Source organism: Mobula birostris, chromosome 26 (genome assembly GCF_030028105.1).
Source record: "Mobula birostris isolate sMobBir1 chromosome 26, sMobBir1.hap1, whole genome shotgun sequence".
NCBI classification, from domain to species: Eukaryota; Metazoa; Chordata; class Chondrichthyes; order Myliobatiformes; family Myliobatidae; genus Mobula; species Mobula birostris.
The window spans coordinates 42296286-42312491 of record NC_092395.1 but is presented as its reverse complement, the minus strand read 5'-3'; the positions used below and the strand labels follow the sequence as shown (position 1 = coordinate 42312491).

Genomic DNA, 16206 nt, shown 5'->3' with positions numbered 1-16206 from the left:
GTGGAATTTAGGGAGAATTTAAAAGTGGGTAGTATATGATCCAGGATTACGAGGCTGAAGCTGTGGAGGGAGGGTTTTCAGAGGTCAGTAATGACTTTAGAAATGATTGATTTATTTTATGTACACTATGTATTTATATTTTTGGAAGAAAACAATATCTGGGAACTCTGGAAGATCTATTTATTTGAACCGTTGAGCTGTTATGAGATGTTTATCATGTGCGCAGTTGGGAGATGTAAGCTAGAAAAGTATGACATGACATGATCTTTGTTGGATCTGATGGGTCAAGGACTGAAATTGAATAGGAAGTGAGGCAGTTGGAGTGATAGGCATCTGGAAACTTTTGGGGCTTGCTTGATGTCTGAATGATCACCCTGTCTATTGGAGATGTATGGACAGTAAATATATTGTAGATACATGATCATGACTGCACTCTGCTAATTTGAAGGAAGTATAATTGAATTGTAGCTGCAGTGGGAAAGAAGGCGTGAGATTGTTGCTTGTGAGAAGAAGGTGAAAGGAAGAGTATGGCATGTCTTGCGATTCTGCAGGTAAATACCATACTTGTCTTTTTATCTCTTCCCTTCCAATTCTTCTATAAACATATTCCTTTATCATCAATTTTAGTGAGCATTGTGAGATTACTGTAGAGGATTGACATTTTAAAAAATGAAGTTTGGCCTGTTTTAAGAGACAAACTATATATCAGTGTAGATATCTTTATATTATTGAACAATTTATCTTCATGAAGTGATGGCATATATAATAATTCCTGTATATTTTGTGTATTAATTTTTCAGTAGGTAGGTTTTGTGGTAACGGTAGCATACACACAATGCTGGAGGAACTCAACAGGCCAGGCAACGTCTACGGAGAAGAATACAGTCGACGTTTTGGGCTCTCGGCCTGAAGTGTCAACTGTATTCTTTTCCATAGATGCTCAGGGCTGACCTCTCACTCTTCCGCAGCTCAACGCCATCTTGACTGGAAGTGGGACCTGCACTAAACCTTTCTTAGGAATGCACCTGCTGACAATAATTCTAGCTGGTGTAAAGCATTCATCAATTTCATTGCATATTTCAAATTGCAGTAAAATAAAGTATGGCTGGCTGGTTTTGCCTGGTTTTGTCTGCAGATTTAACAAAGCCAAAGCTGATTTACCTTGGGAGGGTTTAATAAACTGCTTTTTAATAAGGAAAGTGATTTCTTTTCCTGGAAACCTGTAGGATTTAATCATCTTAGACAGTATTTCAGCTTAACACTAAGCAGTAGAAAGTAGTGCTTTAAATGATTCCATTTCAGAAGCTATTTCAATTTTACTGCTATTTTAGTTTTGTATGTATTATGTAAATAGGATTAAAGGTATGCTTCAGAAAAATTGAGAAAACTTGTAGAATATCTTCTCATTTTCAGTTAGTAAGTTAACAAGTATTCAACAATGAAAATAAAGTTGTGGGCTTTATTTCCCAAGGGATTAAACTGAAAACATTGAGAAGTTATATGTAACTTGTGGAAAACTTAGACCACACTTACTATATTCAGTTCTGATCAGCTTATTCCAAATGTAAAAGAAAATTGCATAACTGGTTTGCAATTTTTTAAAATTGTGGCTGAGAGCTTAAACAGTCTGGATGTTATAGTATACAAATCTGTGTAATGAACATAGAATACCATGAAGTTATGGTTAGTCCATCCTTTCAGGATGAAAGTCAAGGGAAGGATAAATTCATTTTAGTACGTATCTAGAATAAGACGGGCTTTTATATTGTTTATTTAACAGCTTGCTGATGCTTAAAAATAAAGAGAGATTACTTGAAGTGCCATTGCCTGTGGAATTGCATTTCAATATGAGTTATTTGCTGGAGAGAATTGGCAAAATAAATGCTTTATGCTGAATGAATGATTAGATACACTTTGCAATGCAAACTGTCGTCAATTGAAGCAGTTAACTATTAAATTAACTGCTATTTTATATGATATTATTGCTTATATGTTCAGCTCTTTTTCAAATGTCGCTTGTCGTATCTAGTTTTGCACAAGTTGTGACCTTGTTGAAAGTGAAATAGAGGCATAGGGAGGGTTACAGTTGCAACTTTACATCTGCCATGTTGTCCTTGGTGTTGTCCTATGACTGGCTTTTTCTCAACTTGCTTAAAGGCAATTTGTGAATAGATTTTTTTGTGACTTACTTTTTTTATATGTTGAGGCTATGAAGTACAATTTAAAAAAAAAAGTAATCATCAATTAGCAGTACATTGGGTGTGGATGAAAATGCTTTTTTTCCCCCAGTTTCAGTGTGATGGAACAGAGCTAGCCATTAAAGCATTATGTGTAATTGGAGTGATATGTAAAATGCTAGAATCTTCCAGGTTGCGATGTGCATAAACTCCAAAAGGTGGCAATGTGTTCCTTGCCGCTTCTATTACTTGGAGCTCCAATTGAATGTTTCCATTCATTTCTTCTTTGAACCTTTTTTCCCATGAATGAAAGTTATTATTTAGCTCCTGGCCATAAAGAATTTGAATCCTTTTAGCTGGTAATTGTAAGATACGGTTCTATCAGTAACAGAGTTTGTGGATTATGCTGCTTAATGAGGAAAATTTAACTACTAGTAAGTGTCACTGCTGTGTCTAATTCTGGACTTGAACAGAGAGCAATTACATCAGCTGGGAATTCAGAACAAAATCAGACGTGCTGAAACTACTCAGCTGGCCAGACAGCATGTGACATTAAGAAAATGTTGATCCACGTGTTACTAGTAGTGCTCTGCATATCCCTTTGTCATCTTTGTGTATGTATTTAGAATTTCAGACTCTAAAACTTCTGCTGCTTCCAGTATGTGAAGTAACAATGTCAAAATCAGTAAAAATTGAGTGTGAGCATAGCAGAATGAGGGGAAATTTGATAGAAGCATGGAAAATTATGACGGCTATAGATAGGGTAAATGGAAGCAGGGTTTTTCCACTGAGGTTAGGTGACACTAGAACTAGAAGTTATATGGTGAAAGGTGAAATATTTAAAGGGAACCTGAGGGGGAAATACCTCACACAGACTGTGGAGTGAGCTGTCAGTGGTGGTGGCGGAAGCAGGTTCATTTGGAACCTTTATAAGAAGTTTGGATAAGTGCATGGATGGGGTGGGGAATGGAGGGCTAAGCGTCAATGTAACTAAGCCAGAATAACATTTTGGCACATGCTGATGGTCCAAAGGGCCTATTTCTGTACCGTGGTGTTCTATAGCGATGAGACTATATTGGGATTTGATTCTCCCTTTCCCCTCCTCTGTACATACTTAGTTTTGGTTTCTTAGATGCTGTTCATCATGAGATTTCTCAGTTGGAGGCTCTTGAATGTCTTTGAGCTGGTTGCCCCTGCTGTGTTGATTCAGGTTCACACAAGCCATAAAATGATTCTGTGATCTTCTTGCTTCAGTACCACACCACTGAACTATTAGGATAGCCCCAAACCATATAGAGGAAGGAAGGATGCTTTGCTGTGTGCTAATTTGAGTTGTTTTTAATATACAACCTTATTTTCTTTTACGGTGGTACTTGAGATGTGAGAGGGAGAGCTCAAAATCTGAATTAATATCCAAAATTCATATTTATACAAATATGATTTCCTCATGCAGACAGCAGATCATTAGGCCACAGTTTTCTATGTTGTAATGACTTGGTAATGTTAAGATTGGAGATTGACTCATGGTTGTCAATTTATTGCAATTGAGTGGCAGTAAATAAAAGAAGATTTCAGCAGCTATTAATAGGCTGCTGTGATCACGTCATTCTCCTGTCCAATGTTTAGTGACTATAATGAGGTTTAGAAACAAATTTTCATAATGCTAAGAATGGTAACAGGAGATAGCTGGGACTGGTGTCCTTCTATATATTAAGGTAATTTTGTGTCAGGTAAGATGAAGTTGTTCGGAATACTGATACTGTCATTGATACACAGCTTGACCAGAGTCATCCTTTAGTGAGTAATGAATCCCTTAAGCTCTCACTATAAATGAATAGTGATTGGGAGGGATGGTGGATAGTTCATGGGAATTAACCTTTCAGACTTGCTTGTACTTCAGTGATTAAGGTATTAAAAAGGTTAAGGATGATGGCTATTAAAAATCTTAAATGTATAAAGCCTCTTTGACGGATTTGTATTACTCAACAATATTAGAAACGAAGTTAGGTATGTTTGATTTTGAAAGGACTTGATGGATTAGAAAGAAAACTAATTTATTGTTCCAGGGCTTTTGTGATTGATGTAATAGTCCATTTCTACAATACAGCATAACGTTAATTACAAATGGTAATTGCTAGTTGTAAAGTTAAGATTAACACAGTCAGTGGCAATTGCAAGTGTCATATGTCTGAATATCATTGTCCATTAACACTGTTTGCAGATTGCTGAAGAGATGACTGCCCATCACTAGATCATTTCATGCTGTTCAGCAGCAACTTTATATTATGATGGCTTTGTGGTTAAGTTTGCTGACAATATGAAGATAGGTGGAGGGGCCGGTAGTGCTGAGGAAACGGAGAGTCTGCAGAGAGACTTGGATAGATTGGAAGAATGGGCAAAGAAGTGGCAAATGAAGTACAATGTTGGAAAGTTTATGGTTATGCACTTTGGCAGAAGAAATAAACGGGCAGACTATTATTTAAATGGGGAAAGAATTCAAAGTTCTGACATGCAACGGGACTTGGGAGTCCTTGTACAGGATACCCTTAAGGTTAACCTCCAGGTTGGGTTGGTAGTGAAGAAGCCGAATGCAATGTTGGCATTCATTTCTAGAAGAATAGAATATAGGAGCAGAGATGTGATGTTGAGGCTCTATAAGGCGCTGGTGAGACCTCACTTGGAGTACTGTGGGCAGTTCTGGTCTCCTTATTTAAGAAAGGATGTGCTGACATTGGAGAGGGTACAGAGAAGATTCACTAGAATGATTTCGGGAATGAGAGGGTTAATATATGAGGAACGTTTGTCCGTTCTTGGACTGTATTCCTTGGAGTTTAGAAGAATGAGGGGAGACCTCATAGAAACATTTTGAATGTTGAAAGGCATGGACAGAGTGGATGTGGCAAAGTTGTTTCCCATGATGGGGGAGTCTAGTACGAGAGGGCATGACTTAAGGATTGAAGGGCGCCCATTCAGAACAGAAATGCGAAGAAATTTTTTTAATCAGAGGGTGGTGAATCTATGGAATTTGTTGCCACGGGCAGCAGTGGAGGCCAAGTCATTGGGTGTTTTTAAGGCAGAGATTGATAGGTGTCTGAGTAGCCAGGGCATCAAAGGTTATGGTGAGAAGGCGGGGGAGTGGGACTAAATGGGAGAATGGATCGGCTCATGATAAAATGGCGGAGCAGGCTGGATGGGCCGAATGGCTGACTTCTCCTTTGTCTAGGGTCTTATTATAAAAATGGGGAGGGCCTCATACAAGTATTCCTTCAGATTTACATCCAAGCTCATAAATAGCTTAATAATAAGATTATTTGGAGAAAGAATAAAACTTCCATATACATGAAAGAAGGAGGTCATTTCTCCCTGTTAGATTGCTTATCATTTATTTCAAAACATTCAGTGTGAAAGAGAGATCTTCACTAATGTATCATTGCTGTCTTATTAACATGAGACAATTAACCACTAAATACTGGTCAGTTTGTTGCTTACAAAATTGCAAATGAGTTTTGTCTAATTTAGAGCTGTGGGAGGTTGCCCCTATTGTTAAGAGATTAGATAAATTAATTGGATACTTAGAGAGTTACAAATCTGAAATTGGAGTTGGAATTGCCTAGATTTAAGAAGAGCAAATGAAGTTGAAAGCATTATTCTATGAAATATTTATGAAATGCTGTGTACAAGAATCTATGCTTGTTTGAGAATACTTCGAAGAGACTATGTATTCAGTTTAAAAAACATATAAAATTGAGTTCAAGAAAAAATGCTCCCATTTAATTTACTCAATAAACTTTCTCTAGTGCCTTTGTGGTTTAAAATTTCAAGTGGAACAAATTAAGTTTAAGAACAGGAAACAGTATTTTATTTCATATTGAGCCCAAGCTACCTGTTTATTAAAGTTAACAATGAATGAAAGTAACAATTTGCATTTTCTTTACTGTGTGCAGAACTAAGGAAAAGGATTTGAGTAACTGGAAATTTAATCTTGACTGTAGGCACATGTTTCTTCTCCAGATATTCAGTTTACCAATTGCCTATTCTAGGGACAGTGAATTCCCAATCACAGGAGGCTCATTGCAGAAGCTTGTCCGTTGGCTTGATTTATACAAAGAAATAAATCTGAGGTACAGTATTGCTTAGGACAGTTTTGTTGGCAAATATTTGTCTAGATCACTTCTTGATCACTTATAAGCAAATCTATTCCAATCAAAGTAGATGGTCTTTTTTTTTCTGCTGCCATTCCAGGTCTGTCTCGTGGTGAAGAAGTGATCTTTAACTGGCAGAGAAAATTGGAATTGATCTTACTTTAATGTTTTAGGGAAAAACCTGTTTTATGTTCAGGAAGGAACTCTTTGGAGAGAGGGAGATTAACAGTTCAGGAAGCTAACTTGCTTTGATGCATGTATTGATTGGATTTATATTAATGCAGTATGTATCTTAGCTAATTTTTAATGTTCATTTGTAAATTGTGCAATAGACAAATAACCAGGTTTTGTTTTGGCTCGTTAGCTTCAATTTGTGCATTTAAAATTTTGTTTCCTTCAAATACTTGCTTTAGATCACAAAATAGATTTGGCAGAATAATAACACATAGCTACATTTAATGGAATGATGTTCCTGTATTGAAAAATGTAATTGAGGGAGTGTGATTTCATTAAAATACAGCTGGCTGTAATAATAATAGCTAGTTATAGAACACATTTCATACAGATGATGTAGTTTGAAGTACTTTACAACGGGATAAAAGTACAAACATGAAAATAAAAAGTAAAAATCTGAAAATAAAAGACAAAAAGATATTAATTAAAAGCAAGGTTAAATAAATAGCTTTTTGGCTGGCATTTTACAGTGTTAACTGAGTCTACATCCCTTATAGTTTTAGGTATTGAATTCCGCAGTTCATGAGCGTAGATCAAAAGGCTGATCTGCCAATTAGCGTTTGAGGGAGAATGTTTAAATTTAAGAGACCAGCAGAAGAAGACCTGAGAGTTCAAGCGGGATTATAAAACGAAAATGACTTCGTGATGTTCTCTGGTCCCAGACCATGAAGAGCTTTATAATCAAGTAAGAGAACTTTAAAATCAATTCAAAAAGATACAGGAAGCCAGTGCAGAGTAGCTAGTACAGGAGTGATGTGTTTTCTCATCCTGGCTTTGGTTAAATGTATAGCAGCGGCATGCTGAATGAATTGAAGTTTGGCAATAGGTTGCTTTGGAAAGCCAGTAAAAAGCACATTGCAGTAATATAGTATATTTGATATGACAGTGTGAATTAATTTTTAGCATCATTATGTGACAGAAATGGATGCACAGTACCTTTGCAATATTTCTTAAGTGTAGAAATGCTGATTTGCTCTCTTTCTTTATGTGGAATTTAAAATTCAAATCTAAATCAAGGATAATGCCCAGGCTAGTTACTTCTGATTTTACAAGGGTAGTCAAGTTCCCAAGTTTATCACGAAGTTTATTCTCTTTTGGCTTTGGGACTAACCAGAAGTGTTTTGGTTTTATTGTCATAGTCATAGTCATACTTTATTGATCCCGGGGGAAATTGGTTTTCATTACAGTTGCACCATAAATAATTAAACAGTAATAAAACCATAAATAGTTAAATAGTAATATGTAAATTATGCCAGGAAATAAGTCCAGGACCAGCCTATTGGCTCAGGGTGTCTGACCCTCCAAGGGAGGAGTTGTAAAGTTTGATGGCCACAGGCAGGAATGACCTCCTATGACGCTCTGTGTTGCATCTCGGTGGAATGAGTCTCTGGCTGAATGTACTCCTGTGCCCAACCAGTACATTATGTATTGTCTTTTAATTTTAGGAAGTTTGTGCTTATCCATTTGTTTATTGAAACCATAGCAGAAGTCAGAGAAGATCAGGTGTTATCATCATCAAGTTCAACCAAAATACATGATTGTAAGTCATCTGCAGAATTGGAAATCAAGTTTATGCTCTCTAATGATTCTTCTAAGGGGGAGCATGTATAAAGAGATGAGTAGGGGCCAAGACAGCACCACAAGTACATTGTGTCTTTTAGAAAATTGGTCTCCAGGATGGACAAAAATATTTCTCTCTCTGATGTATGAACAAAGCCAATCAAGGGCAGTACCAGTAAGGCCAACCCAGTTCTCAAGGCGATCTAGTAGAATGCTGTGATCAGTTGTGTCAAAGGCACACTTAGAGATCAAGAAGAATTGGAATTGAGACTCTGATGGATCAGTGCTGAGTCTAAGGATGCTGACAAATTTGTTAAGGGCCATCTCCATGCTGTGGTTTGCTCTAGAACCTGACAAACTCTTCTAGAAAAGTGTACTCATTCAGAAATTTGTTGAGTTGCCTGATGATAACTTTCTCAAGAATCTTGCCCAGGAAGAGAAGATTTGATATAGTACTGTAGTTAGCCAGTACCTCACTATCAAAGTGTGTTTTTTTAAGTAGAGGTTTGCCAGCTGCAGTTTTGAAGGCATCTGGAAAAACTCCAGTTTCAAGGGATATGATAATAATTGTCCCAACAGAATTGAAAGCCCTATTTAAAAAGTGTGGTATGGTCAGGTCGAGACAGCAGGTAGATGGTTTACTCTTACAATCTTACAGAGTTCTGAATCGGAAGTACTTGTAAATTTTGACATGGCTGCTCTCTTTTTGCAAGATTGGCTGTAGAGGTTACCAGTATCTGTAACTATACTCGCTCTAATGGAAGTAATTTTATTGATCAAAAAATGTTGCAAATTCCTCACATTTTGGCAGATGCTTGACAGAGGACATTATAGATTTGGGCATGTTTTAACATTCAGTTTATAGTTGAGAACAATATTCTTGAATCCCCAGTATTCTCTATAGTACCTTGGAAAAATGGCTTTTCTTGCAGAGCGTATAGCAGTTTTAAAGAAGGCTAGTTTTTCCTTGAAAATATTGCAGTGGACTTCTAACCCAGTTTTTCTCCATTTTATCTCAGCTACTCTGCATGATCTGTTGAGTTTGTGGAGAGAATTGTTTAACCATGGTGAAGTTTTACTAAATGGTTTCTTTTTAATCCTAAGTGGGGACTCTGTGACACAAAAATAATTTATGCAGTGGGTTATAGTTACATCATGTGTATTATAGTTCTTTAAACCAGGGGAGCTCTATTGAATTGTAATCACTGTTTTAATTTAAGTATAATAATATACTTTTATCATAGGATGAGAATTAAAACCAAGATAATTATTGTCAATCACATCCTGAGAAAGTTGAAGAGATTAGTTTGTATTGAAGATGAGTCACAATGAAGAATGTATAAACATTTGGTAGTGTTTTGTGTCACACAAGCCGGTATGGATTTCTGCTTTTCAGTAGCTAGCCGTGGCATCTTAGTCTGGACAAATTCACAATCTAGGAGCTGCTTCTGGGGAAAATTTTGACTGTTCTTTGTTTTCTATTTTGCCCTCAAACCCTTTACATTTTTGATTTTTCATTGTCTTTTACTTTCTGGTCCACATGTGCTTTCTTGTTGTCCTGCAAGGACCTTTTTTCCTATTATTGTGAGCGCAAATGACAATATTGTAAATTATTTTTAAAAATCCTTGGAGAAGTCTGCTTATTTGTTCATAACATTTTATTAATTCAATTCACTTTTCTCTGAGTAGGACAGTGAATGGTGATTATAGTCCAAAGTAATTTTTGAAGTGCCTTTTCATGCAGGTGCATAGCTGTTTTTTTTTTTATTACTTCAAAATTGGTTTGTATTGATCATGAAAGTTGTATGTTTTTATGTATGTTTGGTGGCCATCTTGGTTCTCTGTTTGGCTAATATTACAACTCAAATCTGCATGTTTTACTTGTTTCTTTTATTCTTAAGATATGCATTTGTGATAACAATACATATATGAATCAAAGTGATTTATATTTATCTTTGGACGATTGATTAGTCTCCTTTTCCCTAACTTGTCTATAGGATTGAGCTAACCAGAAGTTTCCGTTTTCAATATGATTCAACTGAAAGCTTAAGAAGGTCTTTCCTGAAGCATTGCTTAAGTCAGGACACCCATGTCAGGATGCTGTTCATCAATTATAGTTCAGCATTTAACACCATCACTCCCACAATCCTTATTGATAAGTTACAGAACCTGGGCCTCTGTACCTCCCTCTGCAATTGGATCCCTGACTTCCTAACTGGAAGACCACAATCTGTGCGGATTGGTGATAATATCTCCTCCCCGCTGACTATCAACACTGGTGCACCTCAGGGATGTGTGTTTAGCTTACTGCTCTACTCTCTCTATACCCATGACTGTGTGGCTAAGCATAGCTCAAATACCATCTATAAATTTGCTGATGATACAGCCATTGTTGGTAGAATCTCAGATGGAGACAAGAGGGCGTTCAGGAGTGAGATGTACCAACTTGAGAAGTGGTGTCATAGCAACAACCTTGCACTCGATGTTAGTAAGACAATGGAGCTGATTGTGAACTTTAGGAAGGGTAAGATGAAGGAACACATACAATCGTCATAGAGGGATCAGAAGTGGAGAGAGTGAGCAGTTTCAGGTTCCTGGATGTTAAGATCTCTGAGGATCTAACCTGATCCCAATATATTGATGTAGCTATAAAGAAGGCAAGACATTGAGTATACTTCATTATGAGTTTGAAGAGATTTGGTGTCAACAAAAACACTCAGAAACTTCTATACATGTACCATGGAGAGCATTCTGACAGGCTGTACCACTGTCTGGTATGGAGGGCTGGGGGTGCTACTGCACAGTTGCAGAGGGTCGTAAGTTTAGTCGGTCCCATCTTGAGTACTAGCCTACAAAGTACCAGGGCATCTTCAAGGAGCAGTCTGTCAAAAAAGCAGTGTCCATTATTAAGAACCTCCAGCACCCAGGGCATGCCCTCTTCTCACTGTTACCATCAGGTAGGAGGTACAGAAGCCTGAAGGCACACACTTAGCGATCCAGGAACAGCTTCTTCCCCTCTGCCATCCAACTCTTAAATGGAAATTGAACCCGTGAACACTACCTAACTTTTTAATGTATTATTTCTGTATTTTATGCATGATTTTTAATCTATTCACCATACATTTATTTATTATTTTTTTCTATATTATGTATTGCATTGAATTGCTACTGCTAAGTTAACAAATTTCACAATATGCTGCTGACAAATCTGATTCTGATAAGTTACTTGAGCACAATTAGAATGTATGGTATTATGGGAAAATGCTGCTTGGGTTAAGAGTTGGTTAACAAACAGATTTGAACATAGAACACTACAGCACAGTACAGGTCCTTTCACCCATGATGTTTGCTGACCTTTTAACCTACCTTAAAATCAATCTGATCCTACACTCATGCATGGCTTTCCATTTTACTATCATCCATGTGCTTATCTTAGTTTCTTAAATTTCTGTGATATATCTGCCTCTACCATCTAGCAGCGCATTTCACACACTGTCCGTGTAAAACAAAAACGTAACTCTAACATCCCCACAATACTTTCCTCCAATCACTTTAAAATTATGCCTCCTTGTATTAACCACTTCCTCCCTGGGAAGAAGTCTCTGGCTATCCACTTGATCTGTGCCTCATATCATCTTGAACAGCTCTACCAAGTTGCCTTTCATCCTCCTTCACTCCAAAGAGCAAAGGCCTATTCACTTAATCTATCCTCATAAGGCATGCACTTTAATCCAAGCAGCATAATGGTAAATCTTCTCTGCATGCTGTAAATCCTCTGCATCCTTCCTATAATGAGGTGAGCAGAACTGAGCAACCAGGGTGTGGTCTAAGCAGGGTTCTATAGAGCTGCAACATTACACCATGGCTCTTGAACTCAATCCCCTGATTAATGAAGGCCAACACACCATATTGCTTCCTAACAATACTATCAACCTGTACGGCAACTTTGAGGCATCTATAGATATGGACCTCAAGATCCCTCTGTTCTTCCACCTGCTAAGAATCCTGCCATTAACTCTGTATACTGTCTTCAAATTTGACCTTCCAAAGTGAATCACTTCACACTTTTCCAGGTTGAACTCCCATCTGCCATTTCTCAGATGAGTTCTGATCCCTCTCAGTGTCGTTTCTTGCGACAACCTTCTACACTGTCAACAATTCCGGTTATCTTTATGTCAACTGCAAACGTACTAACCTATCCATCCACTTCCTCATCCAAGTTATTTACAAAAGTCACAAAGAGCAGATTCCTGTGGAACACCAGTGCTCACTGACTTCCAGATGGAATATGCTGCATCAACAACCACCACCTCCCTTCTATGAGCAATCCAATTCTGAATCCACCCAGCCAGGTTTCTGTGGATTTCATGCCTCTTGATTTTCTGAATGAGCCTACTAAGGGGAATCTTGTCAAATGCCTTACTAAAATCAGTATCACATCCACTGCACTACCTTCATCAATGTGCTTTGTCACATCCTCAAATAATTCAATCAGGCTGTTAAGGCATGACTTACTGTTCACAAAAAGCCATGCTGAATATCCCTATTCAGCTTATGCTTCTCCAAATGCTCATATATTCTGTTTCCAAGAATCTTTTCCAATAATTTGCCCATCACTGGAGTAAATCTCACTGATCTATAATTTGCAGGTTTATTCCTACTCCCTTTCTCCAGCAGAGGAATAACATTTGCCACTCTCCAATCATCTGGTAGCACTACTGTGGTCAATGAGGATGCAAAGATCATCGCCAAAGACGCAGCAGTCTCTTTCCCCATATCTGTAGTAACCTAGGGTATATTTCCTCTGGCCCCAGGGGCTTATATATCCTAATGTTTTACAAAATTTCCGGCACATCCCCTTTGTTAACATCAACAGGTTCTAACATATCAGTCTGTTTTACACTGTCTTCACAAGGTCAAGTTCCCTCTCACTGGTGAATACTGAGGAAAAGTATTCATTAAGTACGTCCCCTATCTCCTCCAGCTCTGGTCCCTTATTTTCTCTTCTTTCCCTGATCAATCCTACTCCAGTCATCCTTGTTCTTCACAAATGTGTAGAATGCCTTGGTGTTTTCCTTAACTGGTAAGGCCTTCTCATACCCACTTCTAACTCTCCTAAATCCTAAGGAATCACTTATTTGCACTAGGAATAAATGGGCCATTTTCAGATTGATGATGCTGGGATCAGTACTGGAATTCAAGCTGTTTACAATTTATATCAATGATTTGGATGAGGGAATCAAGTGCAATATAAAATCTCTTGCTGACGTAAAGTAAGATGGCTATGGCGAATTTGCAAAGAGACTTCAGAAGATGTAGGATGATTAAATAAATGAGCAAGGACCTGGAGAATGTAATATAATACAGTCCATCTACTTTGTTTTAAATTTTTTTTTAAAAGTCAAGCTATTTTTAAATACTAATAGATCATGGGTGTTCCTGCTTAGAGGGATTTGGATGTTCCCTATTCAGTCATTGGAATCTAATGTTTCAAATGATATTAACTATATTGTTTCTTTTGTAAGCACCATCTTAATTTACATATGAAAAGAATAGAGTTTATATAACTATTAACAAAGAGATCCTGCAATTGCTAGAAATCCAGAGCAACACACACAATGCTGGTGAATTCAGCAGGTCAGGCAGCATCTATGGAAAAGAATAAACAGTTGACGTTTTGGGTCGAGGCCCTTCTTCAGGACTGGAAAGGAAGGGGGAAGAAGCCTGAGTAAGAAGGTGCAGGGAGGGGAAGGAGGTGATAGGTGAAGCCAGGTGGGTGGGGGAAGACTGATGAAGTAAGAAGCTGCAAGGTGATGTGGAAAGGGCAAAGGGCTGGAGAAAAAGGAATCCGATAGGAGAGGAGTGTGGATCATGGGAGAAAAGGAAAGAAGAAGGGGCACCGGGGAGGTGATAGGCAGGTAAGGAGAAGAAGTGAGAGCCCAGATTAGGACAATGAAGAACGGAACAGGAAGGAGAGAAAAAATTACTGGAAATTGGAGAAATTGATGTTCATTCCAGGTTGCAGGCTACCCAGATGGAATATGAAGTATTGTTCCTGCATCCGAGAGTGGCTTGATCGTGGCAGAAGAAGAGTTCATGGGCCAACCTGTTGGAATGGGAATGGAGATAGGAATTGAAATAGTAGGCCACCAAGGAAATTCCACTTTTGGCAGATGGAGTAGAGGTGCTGGACAAAGCGGTTCCCCAATCTTCGTCAAGTCTCAGCAATGTAGAAGAGGCGGCACGGGGAGCACCAGATACAGTAGGTAACTCCAACAGATCTTCAGCTGAAGTGTTGCCTCACCTGGAAGGACAGTCTGGGGCCTTGAATAGAGGTGAGATGCATGGCAGGTATAGCACTTCTGCCACTTCCAGGGAGATTAGTGGGGAGGGGCGAATGGGTAAGGGAATCAAGGAGGGAGTGACCCCTGCGGAAGGCAGAGTGTGGTGGAGATTAATATAACTGAATTGATATCTGCTTTATGATAAGGAAGACCTCTTGTGTTATCCCATTAACCTCAATCTGTCATTATGGATTTGCATCAGCACTGGAGATGGTGAATTACTTGTCTGTGGCGGGTAGGTGGGATTCCAATGCCAAGTTCTGCTAATGGATTTTGGTTCAGGTCCATGGTGATTAGGGAAGAAAGTGAACCATCAAGTTTTAAGGTGAAAGTATAGCTAAAATTCAACAGAAATAGTACTTGCTAAAATATTCATTGATATTCACTACAGTGTCATTTTAATGAACAATCAAAAGCAGTCTCCTGTAGCATGCAGTTGGATTAAAAGGTCACAGCTGATGTCATAAACATTGAACTGTATACAGTTTCAAGCTCTTCCTGAAAGTACCTCACTGCCATATTTGTCTAAAAGCTATGCCCTGTATTTTGGGAACTGACGTCTTTTGCAACTGCACAATTTGACATATTAGTAGATTTTCAGTAGCGGAATGATATTGGGAACAATTCATATAGTGTTGAATAATAACTTTTTGCTGACATTCTGTTTTTCCTTTCCCTTTCTTCTATTAAACAAATCTGTTCTCCTCCATTGTTATTCTTCCTCATTTTCTTTCAGTTGAATTTCAAATTCATTCAATTATACATCTCATACAAAAGCAGAAATATTGAATGTTGAAAGCAGAGCATCATTTATATGCTTTCAGAGCAGTCATCACTTTTGAGGGGATAAGCCTGAGTATTTGGGTTTATTGCAATCTGCTTTTGAAAGTGTTGAGCTGCTTTTGTATTGGTAATTGTTCAGGTAAGGGATTGGGGCTTCTCGTTTGGAGATTAATCACATGAGTTTTCTCTCCCAAGAGATGTTTTGATTATGATACAAATGGAAACTTTTGTGTTGAGATTTCCAGTGGAACCAAGGAAATCATGTTTCTTTACCTATATTTGGATCTTGGACCTTAAACCTAATTCAAGCATTGCAGTCATGTCAGTACTCTGCAAATGATTGGCTGTAACTTGTTTTTCACATAAATTTCTCAGTGACTTAGACTTTCCATTCTCTGATAAAGTTTATTATTTTGTTTGAAGTTGTTCAAGAAAATACTGAGTTTACCACAACAAACCACATACTTTCACAAATATCTTTATTCTTGTCTTCAAAAGGATTAGCAAATTTTAGTATTTGATGGATTTACAGAATAGGGTTGAAAGATGGAATCACTTAAGAGGATGGTGCTCTGGCCAGGATTCATATTGAAGAGGGTTTGTCAAATCCACTTGAAATGCATGGTGCAACTTTAATTCTTTTTTTGCACTTGTGAAACTAATACATTATGTAGTGACTGTGTGACAGCTACAAGCAAGCAATAATCAGTATCTCCAGAATTGAAGTTTAGTGACTAACTCAAGTGAATTGTGCCTTATAATGCAACTTTGCAAGAGGAGATGATTATTATCTCCCTCTCGCTGTAAGCCATGACCTATTCAATTTAAATGCTGTGTTAAAAGTATGCTTAATGTAATGTCCTATCAACTATGGAGATTCTTGAAGATTAATGGCAGCATGTTTCAAGCCACATGTTATTATGCATAGCTAAAATGAAACTACTGGAAAAAGTCAATGGGGTAGTT

General features: G+C 37.8%; 1 protein-coding gene across 4 annotated transcripts in view; it reads left to right on the top strand.

The window, feature by feature from the left end:
• The window catches only part of kdm4b (lysine (K)-specific demethylase 4B), a 550987-nt gene that overhangs the window by 159522 nt on the left and 375259 nt on the right, over nucleotides 1-16206 (top strand). The gene's annotated exons all lie outside the window — the stretch shown is intronic.